This window comes from Cervus canadensis, chromosome 4, assembly GCF_019320065.1.
Source record: "Cervus canadensis isolate Bull #8, Minnesota chromosome 4, ASM1932006v1, whole genome shotgun sequence".
Taxonomy (NCBI): Eukaryota; Metazoa; Chordata; class Mammalia; order Artiodactyla; family Cervidae; genus Cervus; species Cervus canadensis.
Genome location: NC_057389.1, coordinates 54,316,238 through 54,341,774, shown reverse-complemented (window position 1 = coordinate 54,341,774; position 25,537 = coordinate 54,316,238).

The following is a 25,537-nucleotide window of genomic DNA, read 5'->3' as shown; positions in this document are numbered from 1 at the left end:
AAAATAAATTAATTGGATGGAGCAAGCTCCCCACTGTCAAAGTAAAATAGAAAGTTAAAGCAATAACCAGTTAAGTAGGGCAAAGGGGCTTTTTTTTTTTTTTTCTGTTAGAGGATCGCATAGTCATAGGCAGCTCTCATCCAGTCCTGATCCTGACAGCAAGAATGAGGGGCACATTTACATCACATGAAAGGGGATCTTTTCTGTATTTAAGGGCATTTGGAGAAATACTTTGGTTTTCCCGTTGTTCACAATTTTTCCTTTTGATGTTCAACCACTCACCATTCCCTCCCCTTCTTAGAAAAGTCATATCTTGAACTGAAATCACGCTCACTGAAATGAAAAGCCAACTGCAATTACATCCGCCTCCTGCTTCCCTTTCTCTTTGATTATCTGGCCCTAAACAGCAATAGAAGAAAGCACAATGTTCCTCAAGTATCTATGGCACAAAATCAAAATTCTACCAAACAGTACTGAAGACTCTGGCCTTTTCCTAAGTTGTCTTAAGTCATTTGCTTTGAAATACATTTTTCTATTAGAGTTTGCAAACAACTTTCCCTTTTAATTTTTTTAAAGTAGGGAGGAACTGTTAGCTCACTTGCCTTTTGATGTTTACACATCATAGGTCAAATTCTGTTATGACAATATGTTACAACCTAAAAAAAATCACATGAGGTCAGATTTTCTGGTCTGTCAAAGGGCCCACTTTTGGCTATAATATCATTTATGTTGGAAGTTGTTTGAAGTCAACTCAAACCAATAGCAAGTTTCCAGTGAAGCAAAGGTGTGCGAGAAGGTATATTAGACTGGAAGTCAGGAGACTGGGCTGGAACCTGATTCTCATTCTGTTATGGACATGCTGTGTGAGCTTGAGGTAATTTGCTCAATATTTCTGGGCTTCAGGTTTAACTCCTGCAAAAGAAGAGCTTTAAAGGAACTTTGTATTCTCTTTCATCCCTAGGATTTCTGATTCTTTGCGTGGTTGAAATAAATTTAGCCTGAGGATTTATATTTTGATTTCTTTCTTCCCACCCTCTCTCCCGCCATCATTTCTCCCCACTTAGTCCCTCTCTTTCCTCTCATCTCTCCATCTATCCGCCCAACCATTATATTTTGATTCCCTTCTTTTTTTCCTTTTATTCTTTCTTCCCCCTTTTTATTTTTCCATTTTATTTCAATAACTTTCTTTATCTTTTTCCTATTTCTTTTCTTTTATTCTTTTTTCTTTATTTTTCCCTCTGCCCTCTTTTCAGCCTTCACCATGCTTCTCTTTCTTAAATTCTTTCTCTCAGCAGCAAATCACTGGACATTTCAACAAATTCATAAAGTAGCGGTGATTTTACGGGCTGGTGTTAACACCTATTCTAATCAACCAGGATTGCAAACTGACGTGAATGCTGATAGTGTGGCTTCCAGGCCTTGCATGGAAAATAGCCAAATCAGCACATGGCTATTATTTAATGATGTCCGGAGACTAACAGGAAGCCTTCTGCAAATTGCCTCACAAATTACACAGTGGCTCCCTGCCTTCTTTATTGGCACAAAATAGACTTGTGAAACTAGGCTTAACATCCAAATTCTTTCCCTGTTACAGGAAGCACCAAAGTTACCTTTTTAAGCATAAAAATGAAAAATAAATTTATACCGAAAATGCCACAAAGAAAGAAAATATAAATGACAGACTTGGGAAATAGAGTATAATATGAGTCAAAAGATCTAATTTTCATAATATATAAAATGCTCTTGTGCCTCTTTAAATATAGCTTTTAAAAAATACTTTCTCTTAATAAATGATTTCACCAAATCTCCTCCCCTTCCTGTTCTCTTAAAAATGTAGGTTATAAAGAAATGCGGGGTATTTTTCCAAGTAATGCTTTATTTAAGTCTAATTCTTCAGACCGGGTCACCAATTTTTCTTCCTCATTTCCCATCCTTACTGACATTCTCAGAATATTAGGTATCACTGCCATTTTTCAAATATATGCTTTAAAACTTCATGAAACAGGAAGGAACTGGGCTACCTTTGAGATCCCTTCATGTTTCTCTTTTGCTTAGTACAATGGCAAGGTAAGATCACAAGATCGGGAGTCAAATTGAACCTGAGTTTAAACTTAGCTCTGGTATTTAGTTACTCTATGTCCAAGTGACTTACTCTCTGAACCTCAATTTTCTCATCTGTAGGGCAGGACTAACACAGGCGTGTCTTTCGCAAGGCTGTGGTGGGGCATAAATGACACAAGGCGTGTGGAGACTTAGAGCCGACACAGTAGCAGGACCAGATAAATACGTTGCTGGAACAATGATGGTGACAATGACGACAAGTTAACAAAGTGAGAAAGTTCATCAGAACTATGCAAGAAACTCCACGTTGTATCTGCTTCATTTAGAAGGAAAAGATGAACTTTCACCTAAATGCTGAGAAAAGAGCTTTGCAATTTATTCAAGGTTTGAATATAATCCCACTGAAATCCCACTGAGTCACTATAGTACAGAATGACATCTCATTCTGGTGAAGAGCCAAGCTTTAAAATCTTTCACCATTTTTGAATACAGTAGAATGAGGGAAACAGATGAGAAAGGAGAGTGACAGTAGTCAGAACAGTAAGGGAGGCAAATGTACATCCAGGTCCAGGTATAATTTGGCACAATATGGGTCAATATCTAATAATGTCCCAAAGATGATAAGAGGTAATCTTGACAACCCAGTTGGTGCAGGCTGAAAGAATAAGAGATTTGCAGGGAGACATAGGAGAAAATCTGGGCCATTTTCTTGGTTGACTGATGACTCGTAGCTTTTACTCTGTAGAAAACTTGCTACAACTAGTAAATCAGTCTTTTTTTTAACTTCATCAATAAACATCTGTTAAACATTCATAACATGCCAAGACGCTGTGCAAGGGATACAGAGATATTCCCTGCCCACGAGAAGCTTAAGAAGGACATTCCCATTTACAGGCAACTAAAAAGCACCAACACCCCCAACCCCTGTCCCCGACACCACCCAGAGCCCCTGCAAGCCTTGGCTTATTAGTGCTATTTTATTGACCAAGGAAACTGAAGTTCAGAGAAAATACAATTAGAAAGAGCCAAGGCTAACATTTCAACTTCATTCTGCCTAGGTTCAATTCTCAGGAGGAGAATGACAAAAATAAAATGATTTATTTTGATTGGGATAGTGGTAATAATGAGGATAAAAATAGGCTAGGTTTGTTTCAGCATCAACATAAAAAAAAAAAAAAGCCTCAAACCTTAGTGGCTGAACACAACCTCATTTCCCGATCATGCTCCATGTCTGTGTAGGCCAGCATAGGACCCTACAACATGGAGCCACCAAGCTCCACCTTCTGGAACCAGTGGCCTCCTCGGCTGCAGAGGAGAAGGGCATGGAGATCATCTGGTATTGGCTCTTAAGGGTCACTTCCACGTGCAGCTTACTGGCCAGCCCTCATCACATGGTCTTACTCAGGGTTAGGATGAGGCTGAGAGGAGTGAAGCCCTTAGTGTGACATCCAAGGAGGCACAGGCTCTTTGGGTCATGCAAGCATAGGATTGGCATTGGTGTGACCCCGAAAGCCAGCAGCTCCTTATATTTTTCATCTTAGGAAACTTACTGGTCTCACCCTTGTCCGGGTGGTGGCCCCACCTAACAGATAGGAGGCTAGGAAATGCAGTGTCTCTCATATCTGGGAGGGAGAGGTAAAGTGGATACCGGTGAAGACTAGAAATATCTAGTAACCTGGGCTTGAAACCTCAGTTTCACATGTGACGCTGCCTGCTGCTCCACTTCTCTCCCCCGCTCTTTAATTCAGGAAGTTACCAACCTTGGGATTTTAACCAAATATAGCAAAAGCTGTATGTCAGATGCTTGCTATGTCAGGTATTACACTATCTACGCTTACGCTCATCAATGCATCTATTCATTCCTCACAACAGCTCTCTGCAAAAGTTCCCATTTCTAATTCGGTTTTTAAATAAGAAAACTGAGGTTTTCAGAAGTGGAATAACTTGCCCAAGTTCATTTCTATAAAGGGTAACAGTCGCGATCTGGACTCATATCTAACTGTAAAGACTTTTCTCTTGCCCTTGGGAGCTTACAGTTGTGTTGTATTCCAAGTGTATTAAATGAAAGTGTGGCTACATCAGCCCAACTCATGAGATAGTTGGAGCAAAACATTGACTTGCCTCTGTCATATGTAGGCATCATCTTCAGTGCCTCTGTCAATGATATTAATAAAAGATGAAGGAATTTTGTTGTTTAGTTTTGGGTTTCCACATGAAAATTCAGTGCCATCTGTTATTAACAGATGTGGAATAGAGAATGAGAGTCAAGATGTCTTTACTAATCAGGTGTATGATTGGGGCAACTCCCTCTGTTTTGCTAGCTACCAAATAAAGGGTTGAATCAGATTTCCTAAGGTTATCTCCACTACTGACCTTACAAAATTCAGCATGGATGGCAGAGATAGGTAAGATCATAAGTATGGAAAATATTTTAGAATACACAGAAATATTCTCTAGTAAAGCTGAAAACCTTATTATCTGAAATAAAATAGAGCCTGACTGCTAATATGGATGCAAACTTATCACAGTGTTTCAACACAGAGTGTAGACTCATCCCTTAATCAGACAAAACTGTATGGTTAACTGGGGAGAGAATAGCAATTTCACATGCTAACTTGCCATGAATGAGTTTTTGTCAGTCAAAGAGCTTAAGTGTTTATTTTGGATTTTAAACATACAGGATGAGTATGAGTGGAGCTAAGTTTGATTCCCTCTGAGGACACACAGGACACTCACACATGGCTGAAATGCTGAGAAGTTGTGAAGACAAGAGACAACAGATATTCTTGACACAGGAACTGGTGGGTGGGGAGGGGTGGGGGGAGGGGGAACTAATTCTCTTAATTAAGGAGGGGGAGCATTTTGAGGCCGTCATTAAGGATGAAGTCATATGCACCAATGCACAAAAAAACTTTGCCTTTACACTTTTTGTGTGGAAACATCTGGCAAAAACATGTTGAGAAAAGAAAACTTTTGTGCAGCAGGATCTTGCTGTGAAGAGATGAAAACTTAAGCTAATTACAGGATGTCTGTAAAAAGAAAGGGCTAGCTTTATATTTTAGGCCCATTTTTCTCCCTACAGGGTAGACATCTAATGTAAAAGCAGTGGTATGCTGTGGGAAATAAATATGGGGTAAGAAACAATGAATTGGATCTAATATATAATACTGCACCATAAAGATTATTAAAATAGCTTTCAATTTATACTTGCCTTTATAACTGTGCCAAGAGAAAACCAGACAAGTCTGAAACCTATATGACACAGACCACAGAACTGCACATTTTCTTATATGTAAAATGTTGCAGACCTTTTAATTAAAAATGACCCAGCTGTTGTCCTATTTAGAAGTAAATAATGCAGTCTGGAATTTTTCTTCACATCTATTTTAAAACTATGATGACCTCAAACTCTTTTTGAGATCTCCTCTCTCAATGTCCTTTAGTTCCTTTTGCCTTTCTTTATAATCCTACCTTCATTCTGTTCCTTTTCCAGAGTTCTGTGATGCTTCAGCTTAAAGACCAAAATCACAAAAAAGAAGAGCGAAGTTGAGTGCAGCCTGGTCCTAATCTCAAGACTGAGGCATCCTTGTGACTCTATGAAGATTCTAATCATAGGCATTCAAGAGGCTAAGCCCAACCCTAGGCATTCAACAAGTTCTTAACCATTCTAAAAGCATTAGGATTTAATCTAGCAGAGGAATGCTTGATCCTGGTACAGGCTTCTTCCTGCAGGAACAAGGTGCTTAAAATCGCCTGGAGAGGAAATTTCTGACAGTCTTCTCAAGATGAATGAAATGTGTTTTCCCTCTTTCCCATCTCTATAATTTGGGTGAATATTAAAAGAGATCTTTATAAAGGGGTAGGCCAGTTGTTACCTTCCTCCTAGTTGCACAATATGACCTACACTGTCAGGTACCTGGCTGAGACAAATGGGCTCAAAGACTAGGGGATCTGGCTCCTACAACCCAGTCTTGTGGGGATCGTATCCCTTACTCATGGCCCTCACAACTGCCTGCCATCCGCTGTCCTTTATAAATGCCTCACTGTTGGAACTTAGTTCTCTTCAGTCTGATCTGAGCCAGAAATCTCAAATCTATTTGGAGATTGTGTCACATTTACGGTTCAATAGGGACATTCTCCCCCGCAGTGAGCCACACTTACCAGGCACTTCTCCGAGACCGAGGCTGTAGCATCTGCCATCTACTGCATTACCTAGCAAGTCTTATAATGTTGGTTTTCTTAAAACTGAGAATGATTTCTCCATGACTACGTGTCTATCATAAGTGGGAAAATTAAAGAGGCCAAAAAGATTATGTGACTTTTCTGACATCTTCCTATGCCCTGGGAATTTTTGATTTGCAGTCTTGTAATGGGACTACCATCTCCATGAGGGCTATGACTGCACCTGTTTTTGCTTATCTTTGTTCCATCTTTCAGACCCTTGCACTGATTTGGGTATCCAGTAGATGCTCAGGAACTTAACCTATCCAGTAGAGGATTGAATGAATCTACTTTGGCTGTGCACTGTCCTAGGTGCTTTGAATATAAATACGTATAAGACACAGTTCTTGCCATCAAAACCTGACACAGGGCTAATCTTTCCAACATGTCTTTCAGCGCTTGAGCAAAACCATTTAAGTGGAAATTCCTTTTAAGCCTCTGGTTTAGGGATTCTAAAGGAAATTCTGCTCCCAAATGTCTCTCCCATGAGCCAGGCAACTCATGATATTTTCTGCATTTATTAACAATAATGACAGGGATTTCCCTGGTGATCCAGTGCCTAAGACATCAAGTTCCCAGTGCATGAGCCCTGGGTTTGATCCTTGGTTAGGGAACTAGATCCCACATGTGATGACTAAGAGCTCACATGCCTCAACTAAAGATCCTACATGCTGCAGGTAAGACCTGGCACAGCTAAATAAATGTTAAAAACAAAAACAGGGCTTCCCTGGCAGCTCAGTGCAGGAGACATGGGTTCAATCTCTGGTCCAGGAAAAACCCATATAACGCACAGCAAGTGAGCCTATGCGCCACAATGATTAAGGCTATGCTCTACAGTCAGGGCGGAGAAGGCACTGGCCACCTACTCCAGTACTCTTGCCTGGAGAATCCCATGGATGGAGGAGCCCGGTAGGCTGCAGTCCATGGGGTTGCTAAGAGTCAGACACGACTGAGCGACTTCACTTTCACTTTTCACTTTCATGCACTGGAGAAGGAAATGGCAACCCACTCCAGTGTTCTTGCCTGCAGAATCCCAGGGATGGCGGAGCCTGGTGGGCTGCCGTCTATGGGGTCACACAGAGTCGGACACGACTGAAGTGACTTAACAGCAGCAGCAGCTACAGTCAGGGAACTGTAACTAGTGAAGCCCGTGTGCCCTATACTCCACAAGAGAAGCCATCGCAATGAGAAGCCCACACACTGCAATGAGAGAGTAGCTCCTGCTCAACACAACTAGAAAAAAGCTTGTGCAGCCATGAACACCCAGCATAGCCAAAACCAAGTAAATAAATGTAATTATAAAATAGACAGCCCCCTCAAAATGATTTCAGTCACGGCAAACATAACTTACGGATGCTTTCACTGTGCTTGACACTTGTACAAAGTGCCTTGCATATATTCTATAATTCTCACAATCCACCCTATATGTTAACAGTAGGTGTTATGATAATTTTATTGATAAGGAAAGCCAGGCTAAGAGAGGTTATGTGTCCCAGTCAGTATACCAACTACACAGCTGGTAGGTGGAGACAGTTGCTTTCAGCCCTGCCTGGTCAGATTTCAAAGACCAGACCTGTAACCATGCTCTGTTCTGCCTCCCACTCCTTCCTTAAGAATAAAGTAATATTTTCAAACAAGGGAAATACATTGACAGGAATTACTTGGTATGATTCTGTCCCTTGTGGAAAACAAAACTGGGTACTTTTTGATTTGATTCTTCTAAATATTTATTGTATGGGGACCAAGTATTGTACCTGTACTTTGTGAGGGACCTGGGACTCTCCAGGGTCACACGGGGAACAAGCAGCAGACTGCGGGTCTGACTAGATCACTTTATAGTATTCTTTCTACTGTATGAGGAGGGAAGCCTCTGTGCATTTTAGGAAGAGATTTTCTGTTCCATGTTTTCACCAGGGATGGGACTCCATGGAGCATTTTTGCATCTGGTCCAGAGTAGTTTAAGGAGACCAAATTAGTGACTTTCCTGTCATATATTTTTCCAAATATATGTCCATCCACGTCTCTACAAATGGTGTGATTTCATTTCCTTTTATGGTTGAGTAATATTTCATTGTATGTACCACCTTTTCTTTATCTATTCAACTGTTGATAGACATTTAGGTTGCCATGTCCTAGCTATTGCAAATTGTGCTGCAATGAACGCTGGAGTGCATGTGTCTTTTTGAATTACGGTTTTCTTAGGGTGTATGCTTAGAGTCTATCAAACAGAGTGAAGTCAGAAAGAGAAAAACAAATATTGCATATTAATGTGTCTATGTGGAATCTAGAAAAAAGGTACAGATGAATCCATTTGCAAGATAGGAATAGAGATGCAGATGTAGGGAATGGATGTGTGGACCTGGAGAGGTGGAGGTGAGTGGGATGAACTGGGAGATTGGGACTGATGTATATACACCCCTATATATAAAATAGATAACTAATGAGAACCTACTGTATAGCACAGGGAGCTCAGCTCAGTGCTCTGTTGTGACCTAGATTGGTGGGATGGAGATGAGGGGTGCAAGGGAGATCCAAGAGGGAGGGGGAATATATGTGTACTTACAGCTGATTGACTTCACTGTACAGCAGAAACTGCCCCAACTTGGTTACACAACTATACCCCAGTTAGAAGAACAAAAAGCCTTTGGACCTCTCTGATGATCCAGTGGTTAAGAATCCATCTGGAAGTGCAGGGGACATGGGTTCAATTCCTGGTCTGTCAAGATCCCACACGCCACAAAACAACTAAGCCCATGAACCACAGCTACTGAGCTCAAGCTCTAGAGCCCACAGGCCACAACGACCGAGCTGGAATGCTGCGACTACTAAAGCCCACGTGCCAAGAGCCCGTGCCTCATAATAAGAGAAGCCACTGCAATGAGAAGCCAGAGCATCATGACAAAGAGTAGCCCCCACTCACTGCAACTACACAAAGTCCTCAGGCAGCAATGAAGACAGCACAGCCAAAAATAAAGAAAAAAGAAAAATACATGACCAAAAAGGCCAAAGATGGTATTGTCTCATTTAGGTCTGCCTTTCTTAGAGGATGTAGAAACAGTCTGCCTGCCAGCCTCTCCTGCCCTCTAAACCAACAGTTCTCAATGGTGATGATTTTGCCCCCTAGGATATGTGGCAATGTGGCAGGACATTTCTGATTGTTGTAACTATAGCCTGTGTGTGCCACTGGAATTTCATGGGCAGAGGCTAAACATCCTACAATGCACAGAAAATCCAGACAGTTTAACAGCCAGGATATCTAAATTAATCCTATAAAATATGCCGTATAGGCCCAGACCACCTTACCTGCCTCCTGAGAAATCTGTATGCAGGTCAAGAAGCAACGGTTAGAACTGGATATGGAACAGACTGGTTCCAAATAGGGAAAGGAGTACGTCAAGGCTGTATTTTGTCACCCTGCTTATTTAATTATATGCAGAATACATCATGCGAAATGCCGGGCTGGATGAAGCACAAGATGGAATCAAGATTGCCAGGAGAAATATCAATAACCTCAGATATGCAGATGATACCACCCTTATGGCAGAAAGCAAATAAGAACTAAAGAGTCTCTTGATGAAAGTGAAGGAGGAGAGTGAAAAAGGTGGCTTCAAACTCAACTTTCAAAAAACTAAGATCATGGCATCCAGTCTCATCACTTCATGGCAAATAGATGGGGAAACTGGAAACAATGAGAGACTTTATTTTTTTGGGCTCCAGAATCACTGCAAATGGTGACTGCAGCCATGAAATTAAAAGACTCTTGCTCTTTGGAAGAAAAGCTATGACCAGCCTAGACAGCATACTAAAAAGCTGAGACATCACTTTGTCAACAAAAGTCCGCCTAGTCAAGGCTATGGTTTTTCCAGTGGTCATGTATGGATGTGAGAGTTGGACTATAAAGAAAACTTAACACTGAAGAATTGATGCTTTTGAACTGTGATGTTGGAGAAGACTCTTGAGAGTCCCTTGGACAGCAAGGAGATCCAAGCAGTCCATCCTAAAGGAAATCAGTCCTGAATATTCATTGGAAGGACTGATGCTGAAGTGGAAACTCCAATACTTTGGCCACCTCATGCAAAGAGTTGGTTGACTCACTGGAAAAGACCCTGATGCTGGGAAAGATTGAAGGTGGGAGGAGAAGGGGACGACAGAGGATGAGATGGTTGGATGGCATCACTGACTCGATGGACATGAGTTTGAGAAAACTCCGGGAGTTCGTGATGGACAGGGAAGCCTGGCATGCTGCAGTCCATGGGGTCGCAAATAGTCAGACACAACCGAGTGACTGAACTGAAGCTGACTGAGGCCCACTAAAGAGAAGGGAGACGCTTTACTTATTTTTGAACATGACGTTCTTTAAAAATATTTCTCTCACTCTCCAGTATGACAGACATGTAATAGTATCCTGAATTTTTTTAAACTCCTGTATTTTGAAAACAAATTATTATACAGCAACTAATAAAATATTAATTGGGATCCTTTTTCTATCTAAATAACCTAGAACAAAACAGAATGATGAAGCTACTTTTTAATACAGTCAGTGAAGTAAACATCAAACAGATGGTCATGGAAAATTAAAATAATTTCCTGTAAATGAAGGGAAATGTGAAATGAGGTTAATATAAACCTTTAATTCACTGACTGCTTTCTGGGACTTTGAGAAGCATTCCGTTTAGCAATAATTCCACTTACGTAGCACACAGTCTGTTTTTTCCCTCTGCTATTTGTTTTGCGGATATATGTAAGTTACCAAGAATTCACCTTTAAGTATCCTGCGATAGGAACTGGGACCCCAGAGCTGAAGTTGCTCAGGGCCTTCAGTGTAACTGGGCTGAAGGCTTGAAACTCAGAGACTGGGTGGGATCTCTCCAGGGACAGCAATAGCAACCTGTTTTCTTCTTTTAAAATTGAAGCATGGCTGATTTACATTATTATATTACCTTCAGATGTACAACATAGTGATTCAATACTTTTATAGACTATACTCCCTTTAAAGTTATTACAAAATAGTAGCTACTTTCCCTGTGCTTAACAATATATTCTTGTGGCTCATCTATTTTATACACAGTAACTTGCATCCTTTTCATTCTATTTGCCTATCTTGACCCTCCCCACTCCCCCTCTCAACTGGTAACCACTAGTTTGTCAACATGGCTAATTGTCAGGGAAATGCAAATCAAAACCACAATCAAATATCACCTCACACCTGTCAGAAAGGCTATCATCAGAAAGGCCACAAATAGCAAGTGTTGGGTAGGGCGTGCAGAAAAGGGAACTCTTGTATGTTGTTAGTGGGAATGTAAATTGGTACAGCCACCTGTCTTCTGAAGCCAGCCTCCTCATTTTAGGCTTCTCAAGGCTGTGACCTCTGCAGAGTGAAGACTTCTTCTCATTAAATACTTTAAGAAACATTTTTTTTATGCAAACCAGACACTGTGTGAACACTGAGAGTATGTACAATAAGAAAATGATTGATGTGACCCCTGTCAGCATGGAGATTACAGCCCAGCCAGGGAAAGACAGAGGCAACTGAAAATCTCATAAATGACCCTTTAACTACAAATGTGCTAAGTGTGATGGGGTAGATACCAGAGGATTTGATGAAGGCACACACCAGGGGACCCTGACCAAGTCTCCATATCTGGGGATAGGAGTAGGGAAGGAGGATAGGGAGGTTTGTTTGGAGGTGATGTTTAAACTGAAATCTGTAGGATTAATGAGCAGTCTGGGGAAAATGTGTTCCAAGCACCACAAGCCACCTCACAGCTTCTACTTGCTTATACTTTTGGCTCAAATGTAAATTTACCTCGCATACAGGTCTTCATGCCTTTTCGGCTCCTGTTATTAATACTTCCACGTATAGCCTTACTGTTGCATAGTTCTGCCTTCACTTCATAAGGGAAGCTGACTAGGTCAGTTCACTTTTTCCCTTGGCATGTAGGACTTTCAAGTTATTCCTATTTCTGCAACTAGAGTCAGATTTCTTCGTGGGCAGAAGCCAAGGTCTTCAGATAAACTTACTTTGTGTACTCTGGAAATCTTCCTGGCCCTTGCCATATGACAATCCCTCTTTCACATGGACAAAGAGGGAGTTTTCGACTGCATGGCAATGCAACACTTGGGCTATTCCAATATCATGTGTAGTTTCCCTTATGACAATGAGAGGTGGAAAGGAAAGCATGAAACACTCTTCTCCATCTTTATGTCTTTCTCTAAATTGATCATTTTGGGCACAAAAGAAAGAGGCATGTCCTTGCTCTACATCTCCACTGAGCTCAGCACTTTTTTATCTGTGCTGCTGAAAACAGAGTATGATCTTGTTCGGATTTCTCAAATAATTCAAGTAAGAAGCCTTATAGTTAGAACCAGAAAAACAGTGTAGATAATATTATTATTTAATATTATCTTGAGTAGAAAATAAAATGACTTCATTGAAAAATGCTTTTGGATGACTCTAACCCTTTAAAGTTCACAACCTTTCACCAAATTACTTAATTTAGGGTTGACAAAAAGAAGGGGATCTCTTATGTTAGGCCATGAATTACGCTAAAACAGGCAGGGATGCCACCTGATACTTCTTTGGTATTCATGACAATGCACACAGTAGGGGTTGAACAAATGGTGATGCCTGAGAAGACTGCACTGTAAATATTCAGTTCAAGGAACAGAAGCAGGAGAGCATGAAGTTTTAGCCCTGTCCAGCTCTTTGGGATCTCATAAACATCCTTTCCCAGGACATTTATTTTTTGTCATTCTTCCACTGTAGCGTTTATATTACAGCATCATCAATATTGTTATTATCGTCATCATCATTATCAACACTCACTCTGAGTTGCCTAGTAAGAGTTGTTATTAAGGGTGACCTTAACATGTGTACAGAAGCTTGGTTGTCTTGCTCATTCATCTGTCTGTCCATCATCCAAACACTGAGCATTTTAAGTAAGAATGTCTTGGTTCTGAAGCTATTTAAAGTCTGGTAGCACCATTTTGACCACAGGCAACTACTTCCTAGTGATTTACATTCTTAAGCTACATATAATGGGAGAGTGCAGTAGAGTGGGGGACATCAGAGAACTGTGTGTGTGTGTGCGTGTGTGTGTGTGAAAATGAGTATACTTAGTAGCAAGTAGGTACAGGTTTCTTTATCAGCTACTTTTGAATGAGACCAATGAATATGTAAAACTACTTTGGAGATTTATATGGCTTTCCTTGGGAAAACCCCAAGGTCTTGAACAAAGACCTTTTATGAGAAGCCACAAATAATAAAAGCCACTCATTTAAAGAAAGCATGCACAAAGAGGAGACTCTAACTCAAAGGAAACATTGAGAAATAGGGAGGCCATTGAGAAATAAGGAAGAACCTTAATGAAGAGGAAGTGGGGTAGGAAGAGGGTAAGCAAAACCTATCATGCTTAAAAAAATTAGTATAGCTCTCTTACTTCTCTGCCAAAAATAGTCTCAGACATTGAGGCAGAAAGTAGGACTCCAGGAGGTAAAAGGACTCTGACTCTAGCCCCAAAGAATTCCCTGTGGTTCCCCTAGACTCTCTGCACCCCAACTCTGTCACTCAAAACCACTAAAGCCTGTTTTTCAAAATTTCTATGAAGCTGTCCTTGATGCTTCAAGACAGTATAAGGTATAATCTCATTTCTGCAACCATAACTCCCACCCTGCTCATCTTTCTACTAAGGACTCCTTATTTAATTATACATTATTTACTTCTCTGGACTTGCTAACGTGGCTGTGGACTTGTAGGCATGAGTTTTGTTCAGGTTGTCTTTTAATTTCTAGAGCTTAGCACAGATACCCTATTGATACAATAAACATTTGAGAAAGGGAAGAGAAATAAAGGAGTACTTAGATGACTAATTATATTAACTAGATAAAAAGACATATTCAGTGAGACTTTAGACATTCATTCATTAGTTCAATCAACCAACAAATACCAGTATTGACTAAATACCAATCAGTGGGACAAGACATGATTCTAGCCCATAAGGGTTTAATCTCTATTAGGGGATTCAGTCATGTCCGGCTCTTTGTGACCACACAGACTGTAGCCTGCCACGCTTCTCTGTTCCTGGAATTCTCCAGGCAAGAATACTTCAGTGGGTAACCATTTCCTTCTCTGGGGGATCTTCCCAACCCAGGAATCAAAACTGGGTCTCCTGCATTGCAGGCACATTCTTTACTGTCTGAGCCACCAGGGAAGACCCTGATGCTGGGAAAGATTGAATGCAAAAGGAGAAGGGGGAGGTAGAAGATGAGATGGTGAGATAGCATCACCAACTCAATGGATATGAGTTTGAGCAAACTCTGAGAGATAGTGAAGGACAGGGAAGCCTGGTGTGAGGCAGTCCATGGGTTGCAGAGTCAGACACAACTTAGCGACTAAGCCGCAATAACAAAGTGGACTCAGACTTATCAATATGCAAGCAAAATGCAGTGTGATACTAAGAGGTAGGTAGTGGTAATGGTGAATGTGATTAATGCCACAAAATTGTATACTTAGTGATGGCTAAAATGGCAAATTTTACTGAGGTGGTGATTACATGGGTGTATACAATTGTCAAAATCCACCAAGATGAATATTTTTTATCTGTGCTTTTAACTGTATATTAGTTATTTCTCAATTAAAAAGACAATTTAAAAAAAAGAGGTGTTTATATGAGCAACAGGAGGGGCACCAAATCCTCCTAAATGGTGCGTGTCAGAGAAGGCTTCTTAAAGGTCAGAAACCCAACTACATACAACATCAAAGAGAGGTTTATACATTTGAAGGAAGTGAAAAGAGAATCAGAGATAGGAAGTGACATGTCCAAGGTCACATCTGACTGATGGCAGAGCTGGAAACAAAACTCAGTGTTTTGATTCCTAAGCCAGGGCTCATTTCATAAACCCATTGTACCAGTTATTATCTAATAATGGCTTTCAGCCCCAAGCCCACTTCTCCATGATCTGCTCTGTGACGCTGCATTTCCCAGACACTTGAGTTTCCAAGTTAGGTCCTGCCAGTGAGAGGCTGTGGTGGAAATTTTTAGGCAGGAGGCAGGGAGAGGAGGCAGTGTGCAGCTCTCATCAGAGTTCTGAGCACCCGCCCTGTAGTGTCCCTTTGGAGATCCAAGTACTAGCCATCTCGTGATCCCACCAAGAAGCCCTAGTGCCAAGCCCCTAACCCAAGAGTATGAGTTCAGGTCTGAATGGAATTGAAACCAAACTTACAATCTTTCTCCCCATACTGAGTCTTCTAGTGCTTCCAAGCTTGGGGAATGACAGGTTATCCAAGGAGTTACTCTTGACATCTGCCTTTCCCTCACTCTGTCTGTCCAAAACCAACACCAAGTCATGGCCATTCTACTTCCTAGAAGCCTCTTATATATGTTCATTTCTTATCCCTACTCTCACCATAGGCTGGCTACTACCACCTCTTGCCTGGACTTCCATAATTATTTCCTAACTGATCTGGCATTCACTCTGCCCGTCCTTCTTGACTTTCCATTCTCCCTTGATTTAATGCAGTTTTCAGCCACTGAATCAGGAGACTTAATGTCCAGTCACAGTTCTGTTGGTATCTAGTACAGTCTTGGGCAAATCAGTTCATTTTCCTTGTTTCTAGTTTCCCCAGTTATAAAATACCAGGATTTATATGTATACCAACAGTTTTATGATGAAGGAAGGTTTAAAAGAGGAAGTAGCACTGGACCTGGACATTGAAGGATGAAAAGGTCTTTGATGTGTGTTTCAAGAGAAAACTATGGCCCAAAGGATGGGTAAAGTGTTCGTGTGTGTGTGTTTAGAAATAGCACAAAATCAGAAAATAGCTGACAACTGTATTATAAAGTTGACTTCCTGGAATATGTGATGAGATGGCCTACAACACTGTTCTTTCTCGTCTTCCTCATCTTATTAAATGACACCAGCATCCAGGACTATGACAAGGCTGTATATTGTCACTAAGCTTATTTAACTTATATGCACAGTACATTAAGAAAAATGTTGGGCTGGATGAATCACAAGCTGGAATCAAGATTGCTGGGAGAAATATCAACAACCTCAGATATGCAGATGATACCACCCTAATGGCAAAAAGTGAAGAGGAACAAAAGAGCCTCTTGATGAGGGTGAAAAGACAGAGTGAAAAGTTGGCTTAAAACTAAACCTTAAAAAAATTAAGATCATGGCAGCCAGTGCCATCACTTCACGGCAAATAGATGGGGAAAAAGTGGAAGCAGTGACAGATTTTACTTTCTTGGGCTCCAAAATCACTGTGGACAGTGACTGTAGCCATGAAATTAAAAGATGCTTGCTCCTTGGAAGAAAAATGATGACAAACTTAGTGTATTAAAGAGCAGAGACATCACTTTGCCGACCTAGGTCTGTATAGTCAAAGCTACTGGTTTCTCCAGTAGTCATGTATGGATGTGAGAGTTAGACCATAAAGAAGGCTGAGCACTGAATAACTGATGCTTTAGTACTGTGGTGCTACCCTGTATGCAAGACAGCAAGAGAGACACAGATGTATTGAACAGTCTTTTGGACTCTGTTGGAGAGGGCGAGGGCAGGATGATATGGGAGAATGGGATTGAAACATGTAAATTATCATATGTGAAATGAATCGCCAGTCCAGGTTCAATGCATGATACAGGGTGCTCAGGACTGGTGTGCTGGGATTACCCAGAGGGATGGGATGGGATGGGATTGGGAGGGAGGTGGGAAGGGGGTTCAGGATAGGGAACACATGTACACCCATGGCGGATTCAAGTCAATGTATTGGCAAAACCAATACAATGTTGTAAAGTAAAATAAATAAATAAGTTAATAATAATAATAATGAAAGAACTGTAGTGCTGGAGAAGACTCTTGAGAGTCCCTTGGACAGAAAGGAGATCAAATCAGCCAATCCTAAAGGAAATAAGTCCTGAACATTCATTGGAAGGAATGATTCTGAAGTTCCAATACTTTAGATGTGAAGAGCCCACTCGTCAGAAAAGATCCTGACGCTGGGAAAGGTTGAAGACAAGAGGAGAAGGGGACAAGAGAGGATGAGATGGTTAGATAGCATCACAGACTCAATGGACATGAATTTGAACAAATTCTAGGAGATAGAGAAGGACAGGGGAGCCTGGTGTGCTGCAGTTCATGAGGTCACAAAGAGTTGGAGATGACTTAGTGACTGAACAACCACCACCAACTAGGAACTGCTTAATCCAAAACCTCAATCCAAAGCCAGTGTCTATGATTCCTCTATTTTTTTCCCACCTACCCACATTCTTTGAGGAGATACCCCATGTCCAAGGTCGGAGAAGACCCAGCAAGACGGTAGCCACTGGAGTGGTGGCTGTGCGGCGCTGGAGCAACTTTGAGGAGATACCCCACGTCCAAGCACAAAGGAGAAGCCCCAGCAAGATGGTAGGAGGGGCAAATTTGCATTTAGAATCAAACCCCATTTCTGCCAGAGATGCTCAGAGGGCTCATACAAACCTTGTGTGCACCAGGATCCAGAGACCCCACAGAGACTGAGACAGAACTGTGTTTTAGTATCTCCTGTGGAGGTACGGGTCAGCAGTGGATGGCTGCATGGGGAGGGGCTCTGGGTGCAGCAGACTTGGGTACGTATAAGCCCTCTTGGAGGAGCTGGCCATTAACCCCACCATAGAGCTGCCAGAACTTACACAGGACTGAGAAATAGACTCTTGGAGGGCACAGACAGAAACTTGTGTGCACCAGGACCCAGGAGAAAGGTGCATTGAACCCACAGGAGACTGACCCAGACTTGCCCAGGAGTGTCCAGGAGTCTCCAGCAGAGGCGTGGGTTGGTGGTAGCCTGCTGCAGGGTTGGGGGCAGTGAGTGTAGCAGTACATGCATGGGACCTTTTGAAGGAGGTCGCCATTATCTTCCTTACCTCCGCTATAGTTTGGCCCCAGGTAAATAACAGGGAGGGAACACAGCTCCACCCATCAACAGAAAATAGGATTAAGTTTTACTGAGCATCAGTTCAGTTCAGTCTCTCAGTCCTGGTTGAATCTTTGCAACACCATGGAATCCAGCATGCCAGGCTACCAGTCCATCACCAACTCCCAGAGTTTACTCAAACACATGTCCATTGAGTCGGTCATGCCATCCAACCAACTCATCCTCTGCTGTCCACTTCTCCTCCTGCCTTCAATCTTTCCTAGCATCAGGGTCTTTTCAAGTGAGTCAGTTCTTCGTATCAGGTGGCCAAAGCACTGGAGTTTCAGCTTCAGCACCAGTCCTTCCAATTAACATTCAGGACTGATTTCCCTTAGAATAGACTGGTTGGATCTCCTTGCAATCCAAGGAACTCTCAAAAGTCTTCTCCAATGCCACAGTTCAAAAGCATCAATTCTTCCGCACTCAGCTTTCTTTACAGTCCAACTCTCACATCCGTACATGACTACCGGAAAAATGATAGCTTTGACTAGATGGCCCTTTGTTGGCAAAGTAATGTCTCTGCTTTTTTACATGCTATCTAGGTTGGTCATAATCTTTCCTCCAAAGAGTAAGCATCTTTTAATCTCATAGCAGCAGTCACCATCTGCAGTGATTTTGGAGCCCCCAAAAATAAAGTTCCTCACTGTTTCCACTGTTCCCCCTACTATTTGCCATGATGTGATGGAACCAGATGCCATAATCTTAGTTTTCTGAATGTTGAGCTTGAGACAACTTTTTCACTCTCCTCTTTCACTTTCATCAAGAGGCTCTTTAGTTCTTCTTCACTTTCCACCACAAGGGTGGTGTCATCTGCATATAGGTTATTGATATTTCTTCCAGCAATCTTGATTCCAGCTTGTGCTTCATCCAGCCCAGCGTTTCTCATGATGTATTCTGCACAGAAGTTAAATAAGCAGGGTGACAATATACAGCCTTGACGTACTCCTTTCCCTGTTTGGAACCAGTCTGTTGTTCCATGTACAGTTCTAACTGTTGCTTCCTGACTTGCACACGGATTTCTCAAGAAGCAGGTCGGGTGGTCTGGTATTCCCATCTCTTTTAAGAATTTTCCGCAGTTTGTTGTGATCCACACAGTCAAAGGCTTTGGCATAGTAACAAAAGAGGAAATAGATGTTTTTCTGGAACTCTCTTGCTTTTTCAATGATCCAGTGGATGTTGGCAATTTGATCTCTGGCTCCTCTGCCTTTTCTAGATCCAACTTGAACATCTGGAAGTTCACGGTTCATGTACTGTTGAAGCCTGGCTTGGAGAATTTTGAGCATTACTTTACTAGGGTGTGAGATGAGTCCAGTTGTGTGGTAGTTTGAGCATTCTTTGGCACTGCCTTTCTTTGGGATTGTAATAAAAACTGACCTTTTCCAGTCTTGTGGCCACTACTGAGATTTCCAAGTTTGCTGGCATATTGAGTGCAGCACTTTCACAGCATCATCTTATTAGGATTTGAAATAGCTCAGCTGGAATTCCATCACCTCCACTAGCTTTGTCCGTAGTGATGCTTCCTAAGGCCCACTTGACTTTGCATTCCAGGATGTCTGACTCTAGGTGAGTGATCACACCATCATGATTATCTGGGTCGTGGAGATCTTTTTTGTATAGTTCTTCAGCATATTCTTGCCACCTCTTCTTAATATCTTCTGCTTCTGTTAGGTCCATACCATTTCTGCCCTTTATTGAGCCCATCTTTGCATGGCTCCGCCCACCAGAACAAGACCCAGTTTTCCCCTCAGTCAGTCTCTCCCATCAGGAAGGTTCCATAAGCCTCTTATCCTTCTCCAACAGAAGGGTAGACAGACAGAAAACCACAATCACAGAAAACTAACCAATCAGATCACATGGACCACAGCCTTGTCTAACTCAATGAACTCTGAGCCATGCCGTGTAGGGCCACCCAAGATGGATGGGTCACGGTGGAGAGTTCTGAGAAAATGCGGTTCACTGAAGAAGGGAATGGCAAACCACTTCAGTATTCTTGCCTTGAGAACCCCATGAACAGTATGAAAAGGCAAAAAGATAGGACACTGAAAGATGAACTCTTCAGGTCGGTAGGTGCCCAATATGCTTCTGGAGATCAGTGGAGAAATGACTCCAGAAAGAATGAAAAGATGGAGCCAAAGCAAAAACAACACCCAGCTGTGGAACATGACTGGTGATAGAAGCAAAGTCCGATGCTGTAAAGAGCAATATTGCATAGGAAACTGGAATGTTAGGTCCATGAATCAAGGCAAATTGGAAGTGGTCAAACAGGAGATGGCAAGGGTCAACGTCGACATTTTAGGCATCAGCGAACTAAAATGGACTTGAATGGATAAATTTAACTCATATGACCATTATATCTACTACTGTGGGCAAGAATCTCTTAGAGAAAATGGAGTAGCCATTATAGTCAACAAAAGAGTCCAAAATGCAGTATTTGGATGCAATCTCAAAAAACAACAGAATGATCTCTGTACGTTTCCAAATCAAACCATTCAATATCACAGTATTCCAAGCCTATGCTCCGACCAGTAATGCTGAAGAAGCTAAAGTTGAATGGTTCTATGAAGACCTACAAGACCTTCTAGATCTAACACCCCAAAAAGATGTCCTTTTCATTATAGGGGACTGGAATGCAAAGTAGGAAGTCAAGAAACACATGGAGTAACAGGCAAATTTGGCCTTGGAGTACAGAATGAAGCAGGGCAAAGGCTAATAGAGTTTTGCCAAGAGAATGCACTGGTCACAGCAAACACCCTCTTCCAACAAACCAAAAGAAGACTCTACACGTGGACATCACCAGATTGTTAACACCAAAATCAGACTGATTATATTCTTTGCAGCCAAAGATGGACAAACTCTATACAGTCAGCAAAAACAAGACTGGGAGTTGACTGTGGCTCAGACCATGAACTCCTTATTGCCAAATTCAGACTGAAATTGAAGAAAGTAGGGAAAACCACTAGACCATTGAGGTATGACCTAAATCAAATCCCTTACAATTATACAGTGGATGTGACAAATAGATTCAGGGGGTTAGATCTGAGAGACAGAGTCCCTGAAGAACTATGGACAGAGGTTCATGACATTGTACAGGAGACAGGGATCAAGACCATCCCCAAGAAAAAGAAATGCAAAAAAGCAAAATGGCTATCTGAGGAGGCCTTACAAATAGCTGTGAAAAGAAGAGAAGTGAAAAGCAAAGGAGAAAAGGAAAGATATACCCACTTGATTGCAGAGTTCCAAAGAATAGCAATGAGAGATAAGAAAGCCTTCCTCAGTGATCAGTGCAAAGAAATAGAGGAAAACAACAGAATGGGAAAGACTAGAGACTCTTCAAGAAAATTAGAGATACCAAGGGAACATTTCACACAAAGATGAGCTCAATAAAGGACAGAAATGGTATGGACCTAACAGAAGCAGAAGATATTAAGAAGAGGTGGCAAGAATATGCTGAAGAACTATACAAAAAAGATCTCCACGACCCAGATAATCATGATGGTGTGATCACTCACCTAGAGTCAGACATTCTGGAATGCAAAGTCAAGTGGGCCTTAGGAAGCATCACTACGGACAAAGCTAGTGGAGGTGATGGAATTCCAGCTGAGCTATTTCAAATCCTAATAAGATGATGCTGTGAAAGTGCTGCACTCAATATGCCAGCAAACTTGGAAATCTCAGTAGTGGCCACAAGACTGGAAAAGGTCAGTTTTTATTACAATCCCAAAGAAAGGCAGTGCCAAAGAATGCTCAAACTACCACACAACTGGACTCATCTCACACGCTAGTAAAGTAATGCTCAAAATTCTCCAAGCCAGGCTTCAACAGTACATGAACCGTGAACTTCCAGATGTTCAAGTTGGATCTAGAAAAGGCAGAGGAGCCAGAGGTCAAATTGCCAACATCCACTGGATCATTGAAAAAGCAAGAGAGTTCCAGAAAAACATCTATTTCCGCTTTTGTTACTATGCCAAAGCCTTTGACTGTGTGGATCACAACACACTGCGGAAAATTCTTAAAGAGATGGGAATACCAGACCACCCGACCTGCTTCTTGAGAAATCCGTGTGCAGGTCAGGAAGCAACAGTTAGAACTGTACATGGAACAACAGACTGGTTCCAAACAGGGAAAGGAGTACGTCAAGGCTGTATATTGTCACCCTGCTTATTTAACTTCTGTGCAGAATACATCATGAGAAACGCTGGGCTGGATGAATCACAAGCTGGAATCAAGATTGCTGGGAGAAATATCAATAACCTCAGATGCAGATGACACCACCCTTGTGGTGGAAAGTGAAGAAGAACTAAAGAGCCTCTTGATTAAAGTACTGGCACAAAGACAGAAATCTAGATCAAGGGAATAAAATAGAAAGCCCAGAGATAAATGCACCTATGGACACCTTATCTTTGACAAAAAAGGCAAGATATACAATGGAGAAAAGACAATCTCTTTAACAAGTGCTGCTGGGAAAACTGGTGAACCACTTAAAAGAATGAAACTAGAACACTTTCTAACATCACACACAAAAATAAACTCAAAATGGGTTGAAGATCAAATTTGTAAGACCAGAAACTATAAAACTCCTAGAGGAAAACATAGGCAAAACACTCTCTAACATAAATCACAGCAGGATCCTCTATGACCCACCTCCCAGAATATTGGAAATAAAAGCAAAAATAAATAAATGGGACCTAATTAAACTTAAAAAGTTTTGCACACGAAAGAAACTATAAGCAAGGTGAAAAGACAGCCTTCAGAATGGGAGAAAATATTTGCAAACAAAGCAGCTGACAAAGAATTAATCTCAAAAATATACAAGCAGCTCATGCTTCTCAATACCAGAAAAATAAACGACCCAATCAGAAAATGGGCCAAAGAACTAAACAGACATTTCTCCAAAGAAGACATACACGTGGCTAACTAACACATGAAAAGATGCTCAACATCACTCATTATCAGAGAAATGCAAACCAAAACCACAATGAAGTATCATCTCACCCCAATCAGAATGGCTGCTATCAAAAAGTCTACAAACAATAAATGCTGGAGAGGGTGTGGAGAAAAGGGAATCCTCTTACACTGTTGGTGGGAATGCAAACTAGTACAGCCACCATGGAGAACAGTGTGGAGATTCCTTAAAAAACTGGAAATAGAAGTGGCATATGACCCAGCAATCCCACTGCTGGGCATACACACTGAGGAAACCAGAATTGAAAGAGACATGTGTACCCCAATGTTGATTGCAGCACTGTTTACAATAGCTAGGACATGGAAGCAACCTAGATATCCATCAGCAGACAAATGAATAGGAAAGTTTTGGTACACATATACAACGGAATATTACTCAGCTATTAAAAGGAGTGCATTTGAATCAGTTCTAATGAGGTGGATTAAACTAGAGCCTATTATACAGAGTGAAGTAAGTCAAGAAAGAAAAACAGCAATATAGTATATTAATGCACATACATGGAATTTAGAAACATGGTAATGATGACCCTATATGCAAAACAGCAAAAGAGACATAGATGTAAAGAACAGACTTCTGGACTCTGTGGGAGAAGGCGAGGGTGGGATGATTTGAGATAATAGCACTGAAACATGTATATTATCATATGTGAAACAGATCACCAGTCCAGGTTCAATGCATGAGACAGGGCGCTCAGGGCCCGGTGCACTGGGACGACCCTGAGGGATGGGGTGGGGAGGGAGGTGGGAGGGGGCTTTAGGATGGGGAACACATGTACACCCATGGCTGATTCATGTCAATGTATGGCAAAAACCACTACAATATTGTCAAGTAATTAGCCTCCAATTTAAATAAATTAGTTTTTTTAAAAAGAGCTTCTTGATGAAAGTGAAAGATGAGAGTAAAAAGTTGGCTTGAAACTCAACATTCAGAAAACTAAGATTATGGCATCTGGTGCCATCACTTCATGGCGAATAGATGGGGAAACAATGTAAACAGTGACAGACTTCATTTTTTGGGCTCCAAAATCACTGCAGATGGTGGCTGCAGCCATGAGATTAAAAGATGCTTATTCCTTGGAAGAAAAGTTATGACCAACCTAGACAGCATATTAAAAAGCAGAGACATTACTTTGCCAACAAAGGTCTGTCTAGCAAAAGCTGTGGTTTTCCTAGTAGTCATATACGGATGTGAGAGTTGGACTATAAAGAAAGCTGAGTGCAGAAGAATTGATGCTTTTGAACTGTGGTGTTGGAGAAGACTCTTGAGAGTCCCTTGGACTGCAAGGAGATCCAACCAGTCCATCCTAAGGGAAATCAGTCCTGAATGTTAATTGGAAGGACTGATGCTGAAGCTGAAACTCCAATACTTTGGCCATCTGACGTGAAGAATTGACTCACTGGAAATGACACTGATGCTGGGAGAGATGGAAGGCAGGAGGAGAAGTGGACAACAGAGGATGAGCTGGTTGGATGGCATGACCGACTCAATGAAGATGAGTTTGAGTAAACTCTGGGAGTTGGTGATGGACAGGGTGACCTGGCATGCTGCAGTCCATGGGGTCGCAGAGTTGGACATGACTGAGCGACTGAAGTGAACTGCACCCACATTCACTCCATCAGTAAATCATATTGTCCCTATGGCCAAACCGTTTCCACCTCCCACTTGTCTCCCCTGCCACCAGTTAAGTCCATGCCACCCCTGCAATTGCCTCTTAAGTGTCTTCTCTTCCTCCACACTCTCCCACACTTAAAAAACCCAGATAAAGCAGCCAGACCACTCTTCAAAATGGTCAGTCAGATTATTTATGACTTGCTTAAAACTCTCCTTTGGCATCCTCCTGCAGTAGGAATAAAATCAAAACTCTTTACCATAAGCTAACTGGCCCAGAGGGATTTACTCCTACTGTGTTTTGCTGCCCAGGTTCCCTTCCGGGACCAGGAGCTGATCCTCACATCTGCTGGCAGTGCTGCTACCTGACAGCCCTGACCTAACAGCACCGACTGGCAGAGAGCAGCCCACGTCTACTGACTGTTCAACATGGAGACGTGAAGGCTGTCCCCTTGGCCCATCACTGAAGGGCCATCCCAGTTCAGAGCTCCCTGCAGGGTTGGCTGAGGTCTTCCTGTCATTGCACCACAGCTCCACTTCTCCATCCACTTCGTCTTACTCCTTCCTCTTCTCCTAATTAGTGATCCCAAGAGTCAGGGAACCCAACTGACAATAGCCCGTGTTTAACTTGTATGCCATGTCCTCCTCCAAGTCAGTCACCTCACTCTTCCTTCACTTTCTCTATGGCACCATGCTCCTTCTGGCCTTGGAGTCATTGCTGTTCTGGTTTT